The sequence below is a fragment of the Lissotriton helveticus genome, chromosome 4_1 (assembly GCF_964261635.1).
Source record: "Lissotriton helveticus chromosome 4_1, aLisHel1.1, whole genome shotgun sequence".
Lineage (NCBI taxonomy): Eukaryota > Metazoa > Chordata > Amphibia > Caudata > Salamandridae > Lissotriton > Lissotriton helveticus.
The window spans coordinates 114,956,890-114,981,708 of NC_136063.1; the positions used below are offsets into that span (position 1 = coordinate 114,956,890).

The 24,819-nt window shown below is 43.3% G+C and overlaps 1 protein-coding gene and 1 long non-coding RNA gene across 3 annotated transcripts in view; one reads left to right on the forward strand and one right to left on the reverse strand.

Annotated features, from left to right (window-relative positions):
• Positions 1-24,819, forward strand: part of LOC144827953 (fucolectin-like) — a 294,181-nt gene that overhangs the window by 198,764 nt on the left and 70,598 nt on the right. The window lies entirely within an intron of this gene.
• The window catches only part of LOC144827050 (uncharacterized), a 49,018-nt gene that overhangs the window by 2,578 nt on the left and 21,621 nt on the right, over positions 1-24,819 (reverse strand). The gene's annotated exons all lie outside the window — the stretch shown is intronic.

Here is a 24,819-nt window from a genome sequence, read left to right on the forward strand (position 1 = left end):
ATGGATCACTTTCTACTTATTATTAAGTATGGGCGAAACTTGCGAATTCGCGGTACGCGAATTCATGCGAAAGCGTACTCGCGGTCTGCAAAATCTGCGAACTTTTGCGAAACTGCGGATTTTTTTATTTTTGGGTGTTTGCAGGATTTTTTTCAGCACGGCTACCGCGAAGTTACCCATGAGGTTGTACATGGGCGCAGCCATCTTGTTTTCAGTGTTCGCGTTGCGTATATTTGTGTTTCCGGGCGCTAGTTGCAAGCTTGCGTTGTGCATTTCCTACGTGCGGGGCACAATTGCGTGTTTGCGTCCGATTTTGCGTGCTTGTGGGGGAAATATCACGCAAACTTACCCACGTGGTCGCAATGGGCGTGGCCCTCTTGTTTTTCATTCATTGCTATGGTTCTGGGCATGCTTTTTCAATCCTCCTACAATCTTTGTAATCCTTTGTTTGTTTGAACTTTAAAAAAATCTTTTTTACTCATTATCTACCACTCTATTTTTGTATATCTAAATGTTTTTTTCTACTTTTCGTTACTTTAAAACGACTTTTTAACTCTCTTTTCTTTTATTAACTTTTTCCCTATTCTTTCCTATTTTATTTTCCTTTAACTGTCCAGGACCATGGCAAAGGGAGCCGGCAAAAACCTGAAGGGGAAGGGTCCCGCACCCCGTATAGCTGGCTCCCTTGCGGTCGCTTAAGGGGGGAGGCTGTAAGTCCCAGGGAGATCTTCAGTGCGGTGGAGGTGGCCGCACTGGTCTTCTTCGTGCAGCAACACCTCCCGACGACCGTCGCGGCAGGCGGCAGGCCCGGTACCATGTAGGCCTCCGGGAGTGTCACCAGCTATGGGGTAAAGTGTGCCGGGCCATGTATCGGGAGTCTGGGGTCCAGCGCACCTAACAACCAGGTGACGCACCAGTGGTCAGAAATACTGGACCGGGAACAGGACCTGCTCGACCTGCTTGGCGTCGAGATCCCTGGGCTTGGTGAGTACTAGTAGCTATTTAATCATTACTTTGTTGTCTTCTGCTCTGTGTTATGATATTTCAAATATATTTTTTTTCCGAAGAGCACGAATGTTGCCGATTACATTGCAGGTAAATTATGTTTCAAAAGCTTCTGCGATTGCAGGTGCTCGCCTGCTCACTGGCGGTGCTACTGTGCTTACTTGTTTTCAATTTTGTGCTCATTTGGCCTGAGTGATTATGTATGAGTGTACTTTACAGAACTGCGTAATGCTAGACACTAGAGATTACATTACAGGTAAATTATGTTTCAAAAGCTTCTGTGATTGCAGGTGCTCGCCTGCTCACCGGCGGTGCTACTATGCTTACTTGTTTTCAATTTTGTGCTCATTGGGCCTGAGTGATTATGTATGAGTGTACTTTACAGAACTGCGTAATGCTAGACACTAGAGATTATATTGCAGGTCAATTATGTTTCAAAAGCTTCTGTGATTGCAGGTGCTCACCTGCTTACTGGCGGTGCTACTATACTTACTTGTTTTCAATGTTGTGCTCATTTGGCCTGAGTGATTATGTATGAGTGTACTTTACAGAACTGCGCAATGCTAGACACTAGAGACTCAAGTCCAGTCCTTCCTTTGTACTCCTGCCACTAAGAAGAGATAGTGGTGGTAGATTGATAGTTTGAGTATATTATGACTGGTTATTTAGTAGGAAACTTTTTAGTGGTCTGCAATCATGATGGACTGTGTCTGTCACTTTGCGTGCTGCGGAGTTCTGCCTGCCAGTCCTAGTTGAACCTTTTTGTAGTTGGTTTATTGAGTTACATAACTTTTCAAGTAGATGGTCCGCGAATCCAGCAATACTAATATCCTAGTACACCACATCAGATAGGTCAGTACATTTCTGCAATTGTTGTCTATTTCCCAGAAATAATTTGTTATTGTTTTTTGAAATGTTTGATTTGGTTGACAACAATAATCCATATTTGTGTCTTTCTTTCATGTACATCAGCTCCTCCCAGGGGCAAGAGGACAGATGAGGTAGCGGCAGAGCAGGAAGGCCAGGATCGGTCCACCGAGGGCTCCTCTGCTGGCTTCAGTACATTTTCTTGCTAATATTAATAACTATACTTCCCTAACTTTTACAGCACCTATTTATTCTAAACGTTCCTCATAATTCTATTTTTTCCTAAATCATCTTTGATCTTCTTGTAGACTGTTTCTAAATTCTTATCCTGCCTCTACTAAGACTCTCTGTGCTACTACTATATTATTATCAGTCTGTCTGTGTAGCTAGATAAGCTTGCACAGTTGGCAAAAGGTGTTAAACAAAACTCATATTCAGCAATAGCTCTAGGCACTGAGTGCAGTCCTCTGGGTTGTCCATAATGTCTATTGAAGTCTTCTTAATGTTTATGCTTTGACAATTCCCAACCATAAAATGTCAATGGCCACCATGAATAAGAGACTAGTTTACTTTTTGATTGGATAGGAGGACATACTCCTACTGTTGCAGGGAGTATTCTGCACAAACAGATCTATGGACAAGAAATAGGGCATTGGTGATAATAGGTGCAGTTAGACTTTCCACATACCTCAGTCACAACAGAAGTTGAACCCCCAATCTCCTTACTGAATAGCTAGCGTGTCAGAGTCATTATTTAGCTCCCGAATGCAGCGATGATCCCCAATGAATATACAACCTAGAACATAAGACTACGGAGTCAGAGTCCTGGCCTCTTAGAGTCACGGACTCATGCTTGCAAATTGCAAACCCTTTCGCTCACTCACTCATGACCAAAAACCACAGAGTCTATGTACGTTTTAAAGCTTTATTAAAAGTAAAACAACTAGCTCTGTGTGTACTCTGTATATTAAATTTCAATTGTGCTTTATATAAAAACATTTATTAAAAATCAACTTCATATAAGATAAACGGTGAACTCTTGAAAACTCAACAGTGGCTGATTTTACACATTAATTGTGGGAGAGCCCTCACCTGGTTGGAACTTAAAGTCTTGGTGGTGATGATGACGACTCCGAGTAACCTATTGCTCATGTTCGTAGAAGGGAAGCTTCTGTCTGTTATAAGAAAAATGGTGCGTGTTAAAAAGCAAGCATTCATCACTTTTGCCGAAAAAAGTAGCATGTTATGGCTTAGCATAAATAAAAAACACCCTCCCTTTATGAATGGGGAATTTTCAGTTTAGACTAGAGAGTCACAAATAATTAAATTTGTTTATTTAGTAACATATTTTTTCATTCCTAGACAAAATAGGGAGTGGTGTATATGGCATCTAAAAATATTAAATGTATTTTGTAGGCGTAACACCATCGGCACAGCCCACCACCAGTGCCAGGGCCAGCGCGGAGGTGGTCATTCCAGGGGCAGATGCGGTGCCAGCAAGAACTGCTGTGGGGGATGCCACGGTAGTGGCAGGCAGTGGTAAGCTATTATATTCCTTACTTATTGAGATTGCAGAGTAGGCTGGCTGCAGGGTGTATATGTTGTACAGTACAAGTACACTTTACTTCTAAGAAGACTTACAAATTTAGAACTGAGTTTTTGTCAACCAGGTAGAAGACAGTCACCCTTGACTTCGCATTAGTAATAGCATTAGTGGCGGGAGTTGACGAGTAACCAAGGGCCTCCTCTAAATTTGACTTCAACTCAGCTGTGAAAGTTTTATCAAGAAGCCAAGTCAGATCAGAGATGAACTTGATGGATGGGATGAACAAAAAGGGATAGAAGGGTGTAAGGAAGGACGAGCGAGTTAAATTAATGACTGGCAAAGAATGATACGTGTTTTTGAATGCAGACACAGGTGGCTGGGAATCTGATGCATGGCCGGTTGAAGGCTGAAGCAAGGATGGGTGGAAGGAGAAAGAAAAGAGGACTGCCTGGGTGGGTGAAACAGAAACTTTATGTGCGCGCAATATATATTTTGGTTCAAATTCAAATGTAAGTCAAGCACGGATGCATGGCTGGCAGTTTACAAAATAAAATAAAAAGAGTATTTTTCGGTGAGAAAAATTAAGGTTTGTCCAGTTGAGATATTAAAAAGAATGATTGACATTTACATGGATGGATGCCTGGATGGTATCTTCCTCATAGATAGCATAGGTGTATGTAGACAGAGTAGATGGTCACTGGATGAAGAGTGTTACTTTGAAGAGCATGTAACACCGCACGTCCGTGACAGAGTAGCAAAGCCGAGGAAAGTAGAAGTTACAATTTTTCAGAATACTCCCTTGACTAACAATAGTTTGCAAGCACAGCATATATTGTTTATCTATATTTTATAGTTCACATTATCAAGTCAAGTCACAACTCACAAGTGCCTTCCTCCGGTAATTATGGGGACCACTCACTACCTCTGTTAATAACTTTTTTTCAACTCTGTCATTCATGTGTCCGATATCTCTGCTCCCGGCACTAGCAAAAGTGACCAAAAAAGTAGTTTTTAGGCAATTGAATGCTTTCATCGAGTCCTCTCACGCCCTGCACCCGGCTCAATCAGGGTTCAGGGCTGCTTTCAGCACGGAAACGGCTCTGGTGGAAGTCTCTGAGGCCATTAGGGAGTGTCTTGACGGAGGCGGCAGAGCGGTCCTGGTTTTGCTGGACTTATCTGCCGCCTTCGACACGGTGCCCCATGCCCAGCTGCTGACTAGGCTGGCGGAGGTGGGGCTGTCGGGTGCGGTTCTGGCCTGGCTGTCCTCTTTTCTGTCTGGGCGGTCGCAGCAGGTATGGTTGCCTCCTTTCTCTTCATCACCCAAGAGGCTCACCACCGGGGTACCACAGGGCTCGACGTTGAGCCCACTGTTGTTCAACGTCTACATGACTCCGCTGATTTATCTGGCTGAGCAGTGGGGAGCCAAAATAATGTCATACGCTGACGACACGCAGCTGTTGTTCACCTGGCCTAAGGACTGCTTAGACGCCCAGACAGTCCGCTCCTGTCTGACCAATGTCTTCCGTTGGCTTGTCTCAGCCCAGCTTAAATGCAACGAGGACAAGTCTGAGCTGCTATTCTATGGCAATTTTCCGGCCAATTTCAGAGAGCTTATCTGGCCGACAGATTTGGCATGCCCTAGCTACCATGGAGGCCCGGCTAAAAACCTGGGGGTCTGGTTTGGGCAGGATCTTAAGTTTGAAGCCCATATAAAAAAACTTACTGCAACCTGTTTTGCCACCTTAAAGTCACTCAAGCGATTCCTTCCACTTCTCCATAGGGAGGCGAAGGAGACTGTCCTGCGTGCTCTTATTCTGTCTAGGCTTGACTATGCCAATGCTCTCTATAGTGGTCTCCCCAAATACCTTGTCAAGCGAATGCAGGTTATACAGAGTGCGGCCGTACGACTTCTGTTCCATCTTTCTCGAAGAACCAGTGCGCGTGCCCATCTTCGTGAGCTCCACTGGCTCCCTGTGGCGCATCGCATTATGTTTAAATCATTGGTTCTGGCCTTTCGGGCCCTGCATTTGCAAGGCCCACAATATTTGCACAAGAGGTTTTCCTTTTACACGCCTCATCGTGCTCTTCGATCGGCCAATCTTCGTCTGATGTCCATACCTAAAATCAGATATGCGAGACTGGGCGGTCAGTCAATTTCAGTCCAAACAGCACGGGCCTGGAATGCCTTGCCGTTCTCTCTGCGATCAGCAACCACATTGGCAGGATTTAAGAAAGGGCTAAAAACCCATCTTTTTAATCTTAGTATCTAGTTCTCTGCTTCTTTCTTTTAGGACTGGGTCAGTTTAGTGCCTACATATCGCGCCAGGATACTCTGTAGTAGCAGAGCGCGTAATAAAATACTTTATAACATAACATAACATAACATGTGTGGCCTATCGGTGTTCACTCAATCAATAAAAACAAAGCACCTAAAGTCATCCCTTATATAAGTAAATATCCTGTGAAGGGATAGATGATCATATTATTTATCTTCTTCATTTTCCTTTTGTAGTAGTCAGGGGCAGGGCGGGGGAAAGTTAAATTAGCAGTAGCCCTTGTAACAGAGTATGGCCAGTGCCACCCGTAACAGAAAAGTAAGAGCTTCACCACCTGCATGTACTGGACTGGTAACAGTAACGCAAGTCTGCGTCATCATGGCTTGCGTCTGTTTTTCTTGGGTGCAAGCTGACTGCGCTGGCATTATGCTGGCTTCCACAAGTTTACATACTTATTTCGCTAAACAAGAGAGAAGAAGAAGACTGGTGTACTGTCTGAGTCTAATGTAGTGAGTCCATATAGTGCTAGTAGAAATCCTGAATCTCCCACTAATGTTAGAGCAGAGGCCGAAGAAGTGGGAGGTTAGATAGATAGATGCCACAAATGTTATGTACTGGGCTTGCAAGTTGCTAGTGCTACTGTGATACAACTTTCTGTTGAATTATTTTGTGTTAATCTTGTAGAGTATTGGTTACAGGATGTTTTCCTTTCTTCATATAGATACTCCTTCTAAACTAACAAGGAAGGAGTTGGCTATCCAGGCCCGGCAACGGAAGCTGGAGGCAATTGTCGCTGAATATCGGAGGCTGGTGGCTCAGGAGTAGGGGGATGACTCGCAGTCAACATCCACGATAGCTGCATCCTCCTCTGCTGCCCCTGGGTGATACAGCCAGTGCAATACTCCAGCGGTACGGCACCGTGGTCTGGCAGCCACCCGCCGCAGCCAAGCAGTGAAAACAACAGCTGCCCCCCACATTACCTTCAAGGCGCATATGCACCGATTGACCCTGCAAGTGGCCTACCTTGAGCAGGAGGTGGCGAGGCAGAAAGCCCTGCTCATGGACCTCCGGAGAGAGCTGCGTGACCACCTGGCCACAGGAGGACACTGCCAGTGAAAGTAGAGAGACTGTCCCTTGCCCCCTTTTTAAAGACTTTTGGGGGGGTGGGAATTGGGTGTTGGGGTTTTTGGACTTTAGGGGACATTTGATTTCATGGACATTGGTTGGGGTTAGGGAGGGGGGTGGGTCGGGTCTTGCGGGATAATTTTTTTTTGTTAGGGTCAAAATAATTATTTATTTTCTACTTAAACATAGCATATGCATTTTTACTATTTTGTGGGGTAGGCAGGAGGGGGGGGTCAACCGTATGTTTGTTTTCCTGAAACATAACTAGCTGCTAGATTCAACTTGTCTAAGTAATCGCCCAAATTTGTACAAAAGTGCCACTTACAGAGTTAGTGAATTCAATTGTCCTACTACTTTACTAGTACTACCGTCAGTCTCTCCTCGCCTCCTATTCCATTATTCTTCCTCCCACAAAATGCTTATCTTACCTGTGATTCGTGTCTGAGAATAGGGCTAGGCCCAGGGCTGGCTGCTTGGCAAATGGCGATTAAGGTTGGCGATGGAATCCTGGACGGATGAAATGTCATCGTTGTGGTGGTAGTAGTAGTGGTACACACTGGCAGTAGCAGCATATGAAAAAATGGAAATGAAACATTGAGTGGCCTGAGAGGAGCATTAGAACAGTATGATAGATAGTACAGTACACATGAACAGTGCCATAAATTGTAGCCTATGCAATGCTAAAGTATTCCATAAAAAGTTAACTACTAGTTGCGTGGAGTATGGCTACTACAAGAAACAGAACTGAAGGACACAGCAGCATAAACATTTGTCACGTGTAGGAGGAGGATGTTGCTGATGATGAATCCACTCGATGGCATACATGGAATTCTGATTTGATTTGCAAATACTCATGAGTGTGTGTCAAGCAGAATAAGAATATATTCTCGTATTCCTTGACCTGCCTTGAAATTGATTTTCTGTTGCTTTTAACCTTATCCTCCCCAGCAAGTGTGTGGAATTATTGTTGTCATTTAGTCACACCTCAATGAAGACCACTCAGCCCGGGGGAAGAGGGTTAATGTTTGAAAATTGGATGAGAATGGGGGGTTTTGGGAAAGTTTTGTGGAGAGAGAAAAAAAACACAACATGAACAAACAACAAATGAAGAAAAACAAATCTTTGGATACGAAGATATCCATAATTCTTTTAAGGGACATAAAGGAAGTGCATGCATGAAGTTGTTTGCTAAATGGATGGTTAGGTTACTGAAAAGTAGTACTTACTACAACTTACTAACTATGAATCAACAATTTGACAGTACAGGGCTGCAGTAATTACACAATTTCACTTGCCTATCTGCCCTCAGAGAGAATAAACACTTATTAGTACATTAAATTAGTTTTAAAAATAGCAAAGAAACTTATCAAATAGCTGGAGGGATGAATTTGAAGCAGAGAGCAAACGCACTCATAGAAGTTCACAACAATAACATTATTTAAAAGATAAGGAGAAGTGAAGAGGATACTGTAACTGTATGTTGTAGTTGTCCTGTTCAATTTGGGAAGTTGCATGCATCCAGCCATTCCTCTTATTCGCAGTACTCCTCCATTCCATCTGACTCTCCGTCTATCAATCTTGGTGACCACACTGACTTGCTATAGTAAGCCTGAGTTAATGTTTTTCCCATCGCACAGGGTAAAAGCCGGCCTGTAATTGTCAATGGAAAAACAGGAAGGGATATTAAAACACCCCGGAGGAAAAATATAAGGTACGGTGTGTAGTGCAAAAATAACACTTTCACTTTCAGAGGCGACAGTATTACATATAAGCATCATTTCTAAAGTGCGCACTCTGAGACTCCTTTTCAAGGAAAATAATTAGCACACAGCAGGCCCGGGCCATGCAGATGGTCAAGGCAGGCACCACTGAGTGAACCAACCTCCATGTAGCATACCTCTTTGACACAGACAGACAAAGCAGATCCTATTTTATACAGCAAGCCACATGAACTGCTGTCTGGACTCTGTCATAACAACACTACACTAGCTCGACCACTCCATACCACAATTAGACATACTGCTGTGGTTGTTGTTGACTTGTTTACCAATTTGCCACTCACGAAATGGCCATAGTTCTTCCGTAAACAGACGATGATGATCCATCCATCCATCCCAGTGAGTGACTGTAAAGATAGTATGTAACTTTGATCATCAAGTCTCATCATCATCATAATGAGATTGGCAAGCTAAATGTTGTTTATGCAGTCACAGTCTACACACAGTGAGTCCAAGGACATTTTCCATATTAAAAAATGCAATGTAGTGGCCCCTGCAGTAGAAGTAGAATTTGCATTAAACAAGGTAAAAACAGAGTAGACTTGAGTTACATTTAGTGTGTAAAATATTAAATAATAACAGAACAGATAGGATTCATTTCATGCACAACAAACAAAGAGCAATTGCTTTCATCAGAGCCAGACGGCCAGAGTTTTCCACTCTGCATGCCATCTCATCATTCATTACCTGTTCCACTTTTTGTCAGCATCTTATTCTTAAGTGAAGGGCCACAGGGCAGCCTCTTGTGTCAATTTCAGAAGTAACAGTCAGTATTAGGTATGGGCGAATTTTGCGAATCAGCAGTCCGCAAATTCACGCAAAATGGCAAAAAAATCCGCGAATTCGCAGATTTTCCAGCGAAATCGCTGATTTTTTTTCGATTTGCACCACACTTAACTAGAGTACTTTCTGCTGGCTAATCAGTAAGTGCTACCTCGTTGGGTAAATGTATAGTGCTTTTCATACACTACAGCTGCGTAAAGGCCCAGAAGAGTTGTCTCCAGTGACCCCGTGTGTCTGTAACTTTGCCACCGCGCCCATAGGCGCAGAGGTCCCTCGAGTGAGCTGTCCATCACAGTGGGGGAAAGGGCGGGAAGAGGTTGCATAGCCTAGTGTGTGTGGGCTGGGGCCGGGCTTCTGTGCGAGTTCACATGCCTCAAGTTTATAAAGGTCAAAGACCGATCAGCGCAGCAAATGAGGAGAAAGCAGTAAGTGCTACCTCGTTGGGTAAATGTATTGTGCTTTTCCTGCACTACAGCTGTGTAAAGGCCCAGAAGAGTTGTCTCCAGTGACCCGTGTGTCTGTAACTTTGCCACCGCGCCTATTGGCGCCGAGGTCCCTCGAGTGAGCTGTCCATCACTGTGGGGGAAAGGGCGGGAAGAGGTTGCATAGCCTAGTGTGTTTGGGCTGGGGCCGGGTTTCTGTGCGAGTTCACATGCCTCTCGTTTATAAAGGGTCAGAGGCCAATCAGCGCAGCAAATGAGCAGAAAGCAGTAAGTGATACCTCGTTGGGTAAATGTATTGTGCTTTTCCTGCACTACAGCTGTGTAAAGGCCCAGAAGAGTTGTCTCCAGTGACCCCGTGTGTCTGTAACTTTGCCACCGCGCCCATAGGTGCCGAGGTCCCTCGAGTGAGCTGTCCATCACAGTGGAGGAAAGGGTGGGAAGAGGTTGCATAGCCTAGTGTGTGTGGGCTGGGACCGGGCTTCTGAGCGAGTTCACATGCCTCTTGTTTATAAAGGTCAGAGGCCGATCAGCGCAGCAGATGAGGAGAAAGCAGCCTCCTGGTCACTGGAAGTACAGGGGGATTGCGCTCGAGAAACTCATGGATGCTTAGACACCATCACGGATTAAAGCTAATTGTAGACGATAGATCTGGGGAGAAAGCACACCTGCCTAGCATTGAACGTGCTCACTAGATTCTTGGGCAGATTATAATGCGTTACTGAATTTGAGCTTCAATTCGGGCACCTGTTATCTGTAAGTGCTTCCTGCTGAGGTATAATTTTAGTGACAGGAGCCTCATTGCCTAATTGTAACTATTCTCTGACCCTTCTTCGAGGGTCAGAGCAGGGTCAGAGAATAGTTGCAAGTAGGCAACGAGGCGCCGCTCAGGAATCACTTACATGGTTACAGCAGGTGCCCAAGTTAATTTCTTTGTAACCATTTTGTAAATGGTTACAAAGAAATTAGCTTCAACTTGGGCACCTGCTTTAGCCCTGTAAGTGCTTCCTGAGCAAAATTCGTCCCGCTCGCGGATTCGCGGATTTTGCCGCGATTTCTGAAAAATCCACGAGCGGAACGAATTTTACGCCCATGCTTAGTCAGCATAGCGACAGTTTCTTGATTCTGCGTAATCCGCCCATCTGCCGTGAGGGAAACAAATGGATAGGGGGAGTCTGGAGAAGGAGGATAGAGGAGCATGACTAAGTTGTGAACTTGTGAACTTCAGGAATGCAGACAGCGTCACCTTCAATATGGAAATAAGACGAAGACAGTGCTGCTGATGGATTTGTTGTGATTAGAGTTTTGTTGTGCTAAAAGTTGCAAAACAAAGAAAGACACAGTAATAAAAGTGAATAAGGATGAAAAAAAAGTAAGTATTTCAAGACTAGGTGTCAGGAAAGTAGAGTTCGTCCTCAAACTCTGTGAATTGAACCTGGAGTAGGTCAGCTAACAGAGAAGAACTTCCGTCACCTAAGTCGTATTTTGTAATCTGGTGGTATGAAGTGCTGATTCATCTTGATCAGTGTTAACCTCTCCACATTTTTGGGCGAGAGGCGGGTCCTTTTTGAAGTTACAATGGCACCAGCAGCACTGAAAACACGTTCAGAAGACATGCTTACGAGTGGGCAAGCCAAATAATTTGAAGCCAGCTTGGTGATCAGTGGCCATTGAGGTCCTTTCCCATACCAATAAACCACTGGGTTCTGATCAAAGAAGACCTCTGTTGGGTCGTCTAGATAGGCCTGCACCATCCACTCAAGGTCCTCTATGGGTGCTCCACTTTGCGTACCATCTGTTGCCTTTGCATCAACACTGGAACGAGCAAACCCATGATGAGTTATCCAATCCGCTTCCGACAATATTATGGCTGGGCCTGGCGCAGGTGATGATGATGATACGGTTGCTGCTGTTGGTAAAGGCTGTTAGGGAAAGTGACTGCCTTCGGCCACAGAAGTGGACCTTGACGCTGGATGGCCTGCTGCTTCAGTAATACTTGTGGTGATTCCTTCAATTTCCTGCCGCTCTTTTTTGAACCAAGTCGCTGACAGAGCTAGCAATGTTTGTACATTGAAACATCTGCTTCATAAAAAGGAATGAATGTATTGCTGGCCAATGCCTTTTTGTACTGTGGATCCAGAATAGTGGAACAAATGTAATGTTGTTCTGAATGTATTGCTTTAAGCCTTTCATTGTCAACTAGGCGGCTTAAGAAGCTCTCCGCCAACTGATATGCGTCTTGTTTTTCAGCATCAACTCGGAGCGTTGAAGACACCGCCTTCAGTTGGTGCTCTAGCATGGGCAACAATGGGATAGCTTTGCCCAAAGTACAGTCCTTCCTGCTGACTTCATGCGTGAACACCTCAAAAGGACTAAGCATGTCTGTCAGGTTTTTAACTAGGTCCCATTCATCCACCACTAGCCTCATGTCTTTCATAGAAGCACCCCGTGCGTTAAATACATACTCATTGATTACCAAGTACTGCTCAAACAGGAGCTTAAGCATGTAGAAGGTTGAGTTCCAATGTGTTGCCACCTCCTGGATGAGTCCTCTGACTGGCACTCTATGGTTAAGTTGAATGATCCTCAGCTGCTTCCGGGCCTTAAAAGAATGGCTGAAATGCGTGCAGATTCTTCGGCAGGTTGTCAGTAACTTGCTGACTGTGTTTTCTCTTTTGAACAACAATGTTAATACTGTGCGCCAAACACGGCACTCTGAAATAGCCATCATCAGACATTGCCTTAACTATATTACTGCCATTATCCGTGGAAACATAACCAATGAGCTTTCGTGGCTGCAGCCATTCAAAGACCTTGCTGTTAAACTCCTCCAAAATGTTTACTGCAGTATGAGATTTCTCCATGGCAAACATGGCTACTGTTGCATGTTTCCGAGTAGTTTGAAAAATTTTGACACTGTCAACACCTGCAGCTATCTTCTCTCTAACCCCCCGCAAAAGATACCTAGTGTGCAGTGATGCACATGTAATCAATGGCTTGGCAACTGGTTCACATGTCTGTTGTCAGGTGGATAGTGTGAACAGCACTCTTCTGCAAAGCTGCCCCAATCACCTCCAGCACATCGTGATGTAGTGCTGGAACCGCAACTCTGGCAAAATAGGACCGGCAAGGAACCTTCCATTTAGGGCAGACTGTTGCCACAAATTCTAGAAAACCCACCCCTTCCACGAAAGAAAAAGGGAGAAGGTCCAGCGCTAACATTTTAGCCAGCATTGCATACAGACATGCCATTGGGAGGTTGCGTTCAAATGGCGCCTCCGACCAAAATATGCTTTTAATGGTAGTCTGGACCATTTTCATATGTGATGAGGATCCAGACTTCTTCAACCCAGATGTACTTTTTCGCATTGGTGTCTCTACCAGACTACTGTGCCTCCTAGATGTTGCTGGGGTAGAGGAGTGTGGGCGCTACCACTGCAGTGCTGCTGCCAGGGGTACTGTGTGTACCAGAAAAAATGTCTCTCAGTTCTTCACCTCCCCTCTGCACAATCAGCTCCTCGTCATCAGATGCAATATCAATGGAAACATTTGGATTTGTACTTTTGGCTTTCCAGATGTACTTAGGTGTGCCTCCCACTGGATAATGTGGTGTTTTTGGAGATTACCTCTCTGGCCTCCGGTACCATAGTTGGTACCAAGCTTACCCCGACTAACTACTTGTTTACAAATCGAACAAAGGACTAGGTTTTCCGCCTTTTTGCTAATACTAAAGAAGTCCCAAACTGGGGACTGGAGATTTCTGTGGTGGTGGAGGTGCTACTTTGAATGCCAGATGAAGTGGAGGATGGGTGTGGTGGAATTTGACTCTGTTGTGCAATTACAGCACCACTACTTGAGGTAATGGAGGTCGAGCTGGATGGAGGTCCCTGCCTGCCCTTCTGACGAGAAAATATGGAAGCTGTAGGCCATGTTGATGTAGTAGTTACCTGTGTTGGTGGTGTTACCAGTGGTGCCACGCCGCACACATCCTGCAAATTAGCATTTTTGGATAGGGTAAAAATGTCTGTCTGCTGTATGCCGGCGGGGGCTCGAGTAACGACTGTGATGACTGGGCGTCATCGTCAGACTGGTCATCAGCAGCAGAATACACCACTTCTACTTCTTTTTCGTCATCACCCATAACTGAAAGCCTTTCGGGAACCTTCCTTTTACCTAGCTTTCTCAGCTGGCGTGCCTCCCTCTCAGACTGCATTGGTGGGTGCCAATCAAGATCTAGATCATCATAAGGAAGGGGGCTTGAAGAAGAACTTGTACTAGCCCTCCTTGACCTTTTCCTTGCTGGGGATCTGGAAGACAATGGATCATCAGGAGGAGTGGCTTGCACGACTGATACCTCCGCATGAATCTCGATTTCCTGATGTGCGTCTACTTCTGGAGGAACACGCATTGTGGGCAGTTGTGCCTCTTCATGCACCTCTCCATGCGCCTCTCCATGCGCCTCTCCATGCGCCTCTACTTGCGCCTCTCCATGCGCCTCTACTTGCGCCTCTCCATGCGCCTCTCCTTGCGCCTCTCCTTGCGCCTCTCCTTGTTGCACCTGTGGTTGTCGTTGCGGCTGTGGTTGAACACTCGTCAGATGAGTTACACCCTGCGTTGATTGGATGCTACTTTGCGATGAGTCAACGCCAACATCAATGGTCGATGGTGAAAGAGCAATTAAAGTGGCTGCCTCTGCGACACTCATGGGCTTGGGCCTAACTTGCCATGGTGGCACTGATACCAATGAAGCGGAGGTGCTGCTCCCAGCTTGGTCCCTGGCGGACACCGCTGCTGCAGGTGTCGTTTTTTTTTTCAAATAAAGTGTCTATCGGCAAACCAGTCTCCTCGGTAAGTGGCACCACTTGCTTCTTCTGTTCCTTCTTACTGGCAGTGGCACTGGCAACTTTCTTGGTAGAGGAGCTACGGCCACCTTTCTTTGGGCCCATCTTCTTCAGATGTCGGAACAGCTGGACGCAGTTGCACGAGTTGCAGAGTTCTCTGTGGCCACACGTGACATCACGTGTCGTTGTGCACACACCTCAGCAGGAATTCTTCCTGGCACTACAACAAGTGATGATGATGAGGTTGATTCCTGGTTGTCAGTCTTTGTGCACCTAAAAGCAAAGGAAGTGTTAAGTTTTAACGGGGTGGGCCCCAAAACTAACCGACCTGGGTCATAATATAGGTACAAATTGTGAGGTGGTCGGTGTTGTGTTAATTTAAGAAAGAACTAGATGGTGGACCATTAAGAGATTTAAGAAATACAATGTATTCTTAAGAAGAAATCTGAATTTAATTCATTCAGTTTTTTGCATCATTACATACTTCTGTATCCAAAACATTTTCTTGACGAATACACGCTAGAATTATGTACACTATTATACAGTGCTCATAAGTGCAAGAAGGAAGGAAAGTAGTTGGAGTAGAATAGGTGTGATTAGGTCAGTGAGGGACAGGGTAAAGGTGTTGTGATAAAAACACAGTTCATAACAAATGATGGAACCTTTACAGTCTTTTATCGATCATAAGTTCCCATAGTAAACATTACCCATAGGGCTAAGCTTGCTTCTTGTAATCCTATAGTGTATGTTGCTCAATACGTGAAGTCGACGTTTTGACCCCTGTTACAAAGGGTTAGTTGAACCTCATTCTGGGGTCTTCCTCAGGACAATTGTAGGGGTATGAGCACTGCAATAAATGGGCTCTGGGGGTTCAATCTGGACTGATGACCGCCGTGGGGAGCCGTGTTCTGAATTAAAGGACACCGTCTTTGTTTGGTCCCGGCACGTGGAGTGTTTTTCAAAGTTCATTAACAATCCGAACAGAGGTTAGATCCGTACCACTAATCAGTCGGTATCAGCATCTTGCCGCATCAAGCAGTCATTCTGTGGAGTGCCGGCACTCCACAAGATGCTGATACCGACTGATTAGCGGTACGGATCTAACCTCTGTTCAACAAAACTCACAGCAACAGTTGTTTCATGCATCCATGACTAACCCTGGGCGTACTGGATACTGTGGGTACCCACAATATAAGTTGTGAAAAAGTTTATAAATTGCAGTTGCAGCAACTGCAATGCCCCAAACAAACAAAACCAACTTACTTGTAAAATCTCAAATCCGAAAGTGATCCAAACAAAAAGTCCTCAAATACAAATATCCAGCAGCAGCCACAAAGAGTAATCCTTCCAGCTCGATATCCAAATGAAAAGTGAGCAGGACATGGACAAAGCTCTGGGAGGAGCCTGCTGGACAGGAACAGGAAGTTTGAGAATCTGGGGCACTTCTTTCCTCCCAACCCCCGAAAAATGGACTCCTTGCACAAAAAAGTGCAGCCAAATTTGAGGAGTTATTCTGATCCAAATCATCAATTTCAGAAGATTTATGCTGCCAGCGATTGATTTCTTGTGTAGAATTGCAATTTTTGCGATTCTGGGAACGCGAGAAGTTCAAATCTCCCGCCGGATGTCAGCTGCGCGGCGCATCTACGTATTCGCTATTGTTTACTCTCCCGATACGTGCTCGCTGGCCCTTATGACGTATTCGCGTTCTGAAAGTCTCGCATTGCAAGATGGCGGGACTCCATAACGAACTCATGGTCGAATAGTCTCGCCCGATCACGCCATGACGTACTCACGGTCGAAAAGTCTTGCGTGATCACGCAGCAAGATCGAAAATGGCGCAGAGCACGCAAACCAGGAGGAAAACAACTTGGTGAACTCAGAATCACGGCAAGTTAACGCCGCACACGCGAGATTGTATTTTTGAAGCGCAACCAAGCAAAAAAAATCCACCAACTCGCAAATTGCAAATTCAATTTTCCGCGATTCGCAGACCGCGAAATTGCCAAAAATTCGCAAATTCCACGAGCGGAACGGAGTTTTTAGTCCATGCTTACTTATTATACAGGACAGCTATGTATGAACCTGTGTATTCAAGTGTTTCCATGAGTCCTGTCTAGCAAGCAGATCTGTGCTTCTGGCACTGAAAGGTGAAATAGCTCTGATAATATTTCCCCAGTGGAATGATAGATCATATGGTTTTTAAGTTAGGGTCATCAGCTGTACCACACAAGCCAGACTAGATGTACAAGTAGAGACATACGGGAGAGATAGTAGCAGCCAGATATTCAAACTTGTCAGAATACTCTTTCAGTTTCAAGCAAAAACATCACTTTCTATGGTCTACTCGAAGTGTACTTTGTGGAAAGTTATATGCACTAATGTAGACATTATTACACTTGGCAACATGTCTTAAAACTCACATTTGTCTCCCAGTTTCTTTACAGAGATGGAACTCACATTGCCAGGACTCACCCAAAACGAAATGTTGTATCCTCTCAGTGACTTTTATAGATGAGATGACACCTGTGAAGTAGGCTATAGGTAGTAGTATACCTCTATTTCACACTGCATGCTCTGTAAATGTGTGCAGAAGAAGCTGCATGGATGACTTTCTACTTATTATTCAGGGCAGCTAGTGATGACGTTGTTTGTTTAAATGCTTCCGTAAGGTTTACCTAGCTAACAGATCTATTCTTCTCGGAATGAAAGGTTTAGTATCTCTCACAATATTTGTCTAGGGGAATGATAGACCATATAGCTTTTATGTCAAGATCATCAGCTGCACCACACTTGTCAAAACACACTTAAAAGTACAAGCACACATGAAACATGATACCAGTTAGAGATTCAAACTACACAAAAAATGCTTTCAGTTCAAAGCAGACACATCACTATCAATGACCTACCTGCAGTGTCCCTTTTTGGAGACATATATGGACTAGGATAGAAGTTAATTTCCTTGGCAACATGTTTTAAACCTCACACTTCTCTAACAATTTCACTAGAGAGAAGGAGCACAGAGTGCCAGGCCTGATCCTAATATAAGGCCACACGTGTCAGACTATATGTAGTAGTGCGACATACCTGAGACATGGCAGTAATCAGACATTCAAACTTGATAGAATACGCTTTCAGCTTCAAACACAGACATCGCTATCTATGGCCTACTTGCAGTGTAACTTTGCAGAGAGTTATATAGACTTGGATTGAGGTTAATACACTTAACCACATGTTTTAAGTCTCACAGTTCTCAACTGGTCTTATAAGAGAGATGGAGGTAATAAGTGCCAGGCCTGACCCCAAATTAAAGGTTGTCTTCTCTCATGCCCCTCTTATTAGTCTCAGTATCATTCTAGATACCTCAATGATTGTGTGAGTGCATTCTAGGGTTGAGGTGACACTTTTAAAGTAGCCTATAGGTAGTACTCTACCTCTATTTCACACCGCATACTGTGTATATGTGTGGAAAAGAAGCTGTATAGATCGCTTTCTGCCTCTTATACGGAGCAGGTAGGGATTAAGCTGTGTTCAAGTGCTTTCACAAGGCCTGCCTAGATAAGTGATCTGTGCTTCTGGAACTGGATGCCGAAGTAGCTTTGACAATGTTTGTCCAGGACTATAATAGACTCTATAGTTTTTCAGTTAGGATCATCAGTTACATCACACATGTCAGACTACACATAGAAATAAAAACATATCTGAGACATGATAGCAGACAGATATTCAAGCCTGACAGAATACGCTTTCAGTTTATAGCACACCAATCACTATCTATGGCCTACTTGCAATGTACCTTCATAAAGAGTTATATGGACTAGGATAAAAGTTAATATATTTGGCAACATCTTTTGAACCTCACTTTTCTCTACCTATTTCATTAGAGAGGCAGAGCGCATAATAATAGGCTTAAATAAAATGAAAGGACAACGCCTGTCTCTGTTTCACACCACATGCTCTCTGAGTATGTGTAGAAGAAGTTGCATAGATCACTTTCAACTTATTATACAGGGCAGCCAGGTATGAACATGTGTGTTCAAGTGCTTCTATGATGCCTGCCTAGAAAACACATGTGTGCTTCTGGGACAGAATGATGAACTAGCTCTATCAATATTTGCCTACGGTCATCAACTGCGCCACAGGTGTCAGACTATGTGTGGAAGTAAAGACATTAGACATTGAAAGTTGACAAACTATGTTCATTTTGAAGCACACACATCACCATCTATGGCCTACTTACAGTATACCTTTATGGGGATATATATGGACTAGGATGTTTTAAACCTCACATTTCTCTACCAGTTTCATTAGAGAAACACAGCTCACGGTATCTGGCATGACTCAAAATAAATCACCATCTCCTCTGAAGTATTCTGAAGTAATTCTCACAATATTTTTCTAGTGGTATCATAGATCATATACTTATTACATTAGGGTCATCAGGTGGACCATACATATCAATTGATACATAGAACTAGAAACATACCTGAGACATGGTAGCAGTCAAAGATTCAAAATTGACAGAATATGCTTTCTGCTTCAAGCAGACCCAGCGCTATTGATGGTGTACTTTATACAGAACTGTATAGTCTAGCATAGAGGTTAATACACTTGGCAACATGTTTTAAGCCTCACATTTCTCTACCAGTTGCATTAGAGAGAAAGAGCTCAAAGTGCCAGAAAGACTGTCTCCTCTCTTGGCACTCTTACTAGTGCCAGAATCTTTCAAGACACCATAATGACTGCGTGATTGCCTTATAGTAGTGACATAACACATGTAGGTTATAGGTACAACCCTATCTCTATTTCACATTGTATCCACAATAAATATCTTTAAAAGAAGCACCATGGATCACTTAGTGCTTACTATACAGAGTAACCGGGGATGAAGCTGTGTGTTCAAATTCTTCCATGAGGCCGGGCTGGGTAAGTTATCTCTGCTTCTGGTACTGAATCCTAAAGCAGTTCAGACAATGTTTGTCTAGATGTATCATAGACCATATCCTTTTTTGAGTTAGGCTTATCAGCTGCACCACACTTGTGAAATGACACTTAGCAGTACAAACATACCTGAGACATGGTTGCAGTCACACATTCATAATTGGCAGAATTTGCTTTCATTTTTAAGCAGAAGCATTGGTATATATAGCCTACTTGCAGTTTTACTTTTTGAAGAAAATATGGTTACGATAGAGAATAATACATTTGGAAACATGTTTTAAACCTAGCATATGTCAACCAGTTTCATTAGAGACAGAGCTCACGGTGCAAGGCCTAACACAAAATGAAAGACTGTCTCCTCTGTTGGCATTCGTATTAGTGTCACCTCTTTTAAAGATGTTCAATGACTGGCTGAGGGGCTTATAGGAGTGAGCTAAAACATCTAAAGTAGGCTGTAGACACAACACTCCCTCTATTTCACATCATATCCTCTGTATATATGTCTAAAAGAAACTTTTTCCTTACTACACAGAGTAGCCACGGATGATGCTGAATGTTCAAATACTTCCATGAGACCCACCTAGCTAAGTGACCTGTTCACATGTGAAACCACACATAGAAGTACAAACATATCTGAGATTTGTTAGCAGTCAGACATTCAAACTGGACAGATTACATCTTCAGTTTCAAGCACACACTATGTACGACCTACATGTAATTTTAATTTCTGGAGAAATATGTGGCCTAGTATAGAGGTTCATACGCTTGGAACATGTTTCAAAGTCATATTCATGTACCAGATTCATTAAAGAGACAAAGCTCTCACAGAGACAGGCCTAACCCAAAATGAAAGACCATATCCTCTCTAGGCACTCTTACTAGTGTCTGCTTCTTTGAACACACTTCAGACAGAGCTCGCAATGTAAGGCCTATGCATCTTTCTAGAGACCTCAATGAGAGTGTCACTGCCTTCTTAGAGTCAAGGTGACATGTAAAGAAGCCTACAGGCACTACACTACCTCTGTTACACACTGCATGCTCTCCTAAATGTGTGTAGAAAAAGCTGCATTGATCACTTTCTGCTCATTGCACAGGGCAGCCAGGTATTAATGTGTGTTTAAGTGCTTTTGTGACACCTACCTAGCTAAGAGATCTGTGCTTCTGGAACTGAATGCTGAAGTAGCATTGACAACATTTGTGCGGGGTATGATAGACTGTATAGTTTTTAAGATAGGGTCATCAGCTGCACCACACATGTCAGACTACATGTTAAAGTGCAGACATACCTGAGATATGATACCAGTCACTCATGCAAACTTGAAAGAGTATGTTTTACCTCACTATCTACGGCCTACATCCAGTGTACTTCTTTGAGACACTTATATGGACTATGATAGAGGTTAATACATCAGGCAACATGTTTTACTCCTCACTTTTTTTTGATGCTTCACAACTTTTATAAATATTTCATCTCACAGTTTATAAATGTATTAAAATCACTGAACACTCCTTCACCATACATCATACTCCTTACACATGTGTAACTTGCCCATGAAATCCTGTTGTAGATTATGGAAATATTAGCATGTCTTAAATGATTTTCTTTTCCACACAATACATGTGTAGCACTACTCTCAAAAAGGAAAAAACAATAATGGCAAATTTTCCCTCTCATTTTCTACAGAAATGAACGTAAATAACAAATCAAAATACTCTATTATTTTTTTCAAAATCTAAAACCACATTCAATTGAATGTTCACATTAACCCTCCGTTAGTGCCTTCTGGAAAAGTCCAACTCTGGTTCTGCAAGTCAGGGGAGACGCAACTTCACCACGGCACCCAGCGCAACCCACAAGTGTAACATCATGATGGAGTCGCAAACCTTTACAGGAGTTCAAAAACCCATTCCTAAAATTAGTACTATTATGTTTTAACAACATATCACTTTTAAACACAGTTTCAACTTAGTTTCCTTAGTGACAGTTTCTGTAACATTCACCTCCACCAGTAAGTCAAAAGTTTACCACATTTGTAAATGATGTACACTAGCTTCCAAATCCACAATAACATGTGTGGTTGACTACTGAAAAATATTAGCTTATCCAGTCTGTTCTACCTTTCAAAGTTCTCTCCTTAACCAAACAGAAAGATGTTTATTTTGCAAACTAACATGTAACCTATTTTAACTACACAATGTGTATGCACACCCAATGACTAATCGCCTTTTTGTTAAACCATATTCTGACCACCATTTTAGATACCTTTCCGACTTACTCAGCTAGCAACATCTTTTGACTCCTTGCACACTTGCCTTCCAACACATTTCCAGTATGGATTGTAGGCACCGGCTATGTGTTCTCAGTAAAAATATATGCTGGGGACAGAGGTATTGACAAAAACTTGGGTTTGCATAATATGGAAATTAAATGGTTTGCACAGAGCAGATTAAAGTGGCACCAACTGGTTCCTATGGTAAAGAACATTTTGAATTTCCAACTCCCTGAACTCATGATTGTCACACTAACTGAGGTAGGATTGGAAATCCTAATGAAGGATACCTTTGCACAAGTGATGTCACTTTTCCCTCACACTGTCTTTGTGTACTCTAAGTTATGCCAAAGACTGAAATGGATGATATCAAATGAGTTCTGTCCGCAGATTGACAAAGCCAAGAAGCATGTTAATAAAGCTGTTTCAGATTTCTTCAGAGACATGGTCTCAATCTATAACAACAACCTGCATTTTGATATGCATGGAACCTATAGAAGTCATGGAGTTTACTTTACAGACAAAGGCATCAATGTGTTTCCCACAACCTCAAACTGCATCTGCACTTACATGTAGCTGCAGCAAACTCAGAATGAACACAAGTACTCTTCTCAGAGCCACCCTATAACCCAACACTGAAAAGTATATTAAAAAAAATATATATATTCTTCAAAAAGTAATTTGTAGATTTGCGACTCTGTCACAACGTTAGATGGGGGACCATGCTGAGTCCCGCAATGGGATTGTGACTCCCATAACATGCAAATGTTTTTTTTTTTTTATTACTGGAGGGAGAATGACTGCATGTTCACCCTTCTGTAAGGAAAGTTTAGCAGTAATCCCACCATGCCATGTCAATCTGCAAGGTCCCAGGTGTGGGAACCTGGGGACATATCTGGAGCTGGCCCTAGGGAATGGTGGTCCCCAGGACCATGTAGGGCCGCATGACCCCTGTTCTTTGTTCGCATTCACCCCAGGGAGATGGTGTTCCCCAGTGCCGGGGGTCTGCAACGGATGCCCTTCAATAATGTATTTATGCCCTGGGAAGGTAATGATCCATGGGGCTGTGCAGGGTAGACAGAGCCACCCAAGCATCATTTATGTTGGCCCATGAGAGGGGGCGGTCCCCGGGGCTGTGGGAGAGATAGTAGAGCCTCTCCTACCTTTTTTATATGTATGTGTTATGGAAAGGTAGCAGCCCCAGGGACATCACTGTTATGTGTAGCCCCAGGGACATGGAAGTCCCCGGGTCTGCAGGGGGGCTGTGCAGCTCCCCATATCATTATTGAAAATGTATTTACCCTGGAGAGGTGGCGGTGCCCAGGACGCTGGGTTGTAGCTAGATACATCCCTGTATAAAGAGTAAAAAATGCCCTAGGGTGGTAGCAGTCCATAGGGCTTTAGGTTTTCAAGGAGGGGGACCGTGTGCCCCCTCCTATATTTTCCAATACCCACAGGACCTTTCCGACCTGGGGGCCTAATTAAACAAAGTTCAGGAGCATGCACTTAATTTTTGGTGATGTTCCAACAAGATTCCCACTAAAAATCTTTTTATAAATATCCATGTGGGAACCCCCCCAAGATGCCTAGAAGTCTGCCAACACTTCGTAGTTTGAAATGTTGGAGCCAATCAGATCTCAGGCAGAAGATAGGGAGGATTCACTGATCCACCGCAACCTCAGTTGTATATTTGAGGAATCTTTACACGTCTCAGCAACTACTGAAAGGATTTACACTATTTAACAAAAAGTGTGCTTTCTGGATCAAGAGCTACCTTTCTACCAAATTTGGTGCAATTTCGTTCAACAGTTCGGGCTGTAGCCTTGTTTAAAATTTCCTATAGAAATGAACATGAAGTCATTGCATTTTGTCAACCCCCCCCCTTTTTTCTTGGCCCCTGCTTGATGTATCACCCCTAAGACAGCACTTAATCTGACGGGTGTATTTGTTTTTAAACTTTCATGAGGATTTGTCAAATAACGCCAAATGTATTGACCAATGAAAAAACTCTGCCAATAAGTAACATATACATATATATCAGTCAGTCAGTTAAAATACTTTATTTCGATTACAAAGATTAAGAAAGTAAAAAATAGACACAGTTTACAGAGTATAAAATAGATAAAAAGGATAGTCCAGCTGTTATCATAAAATGAATAAAACAAGATAATAAATTTTTTGGCCTAGACACATATACAGTTTACAAAACATTCCAGTGTATTCGTATCAGGTATAGCTGCTCAGGAGGTGACTTACACAACTAATAGGCATTTGGAGCCCCTTATCTAGGTTGCCAGAAGAAATTTGGCTACCCCAAAGACATGGGGCCTAGCTGTGCTGGTAGATAACATTCTAAAAGCAATCTCGTTTTTCTTTGTACCATTATTTGTACACAGTGAAACAATCTACTTTGCTTGTGACCTGCTGTACTGGGGAGAAAAGGACTATAGGTGTTCTAATGTTTGACTCCCCTCTCACTTCCCAGGAATTTGTAATCACCACCCTCATTCCCTTAATACCAGTTAAAATTAAAGATTTTACTGGAAGGAAACGACATCTAAACTGCAGATATAGTTTGCGTGCAAAAGAGAGTTTGATTTAATACATGGATGTCTCAAAGCTCATAAATGGTTAAAAAACAATAAAAGATGGAGTGAGACTACCTGTGCTACTAGTACCTATGTCCATAGCTGCTGCTTCCCAATGCAAATGTTTGATCTGTTCCCTAGATAACTGGCACAGTTGTACAGGAAAAGCCAATAATCATGTAGACTCAACCTCAGTAAAGGAGTTTTGATAAAATACAACCAAGGGATTTTATCCAGATGGGTCAACACATCTCTAACACCTTTTTGATAGGGTTCAAGGTTGGCTGAGGCCCACATACTATACCAAAAAGGTTACATTTGACATTCAACTTTGTGCATTATCTTCCTCTTGGCAAGAG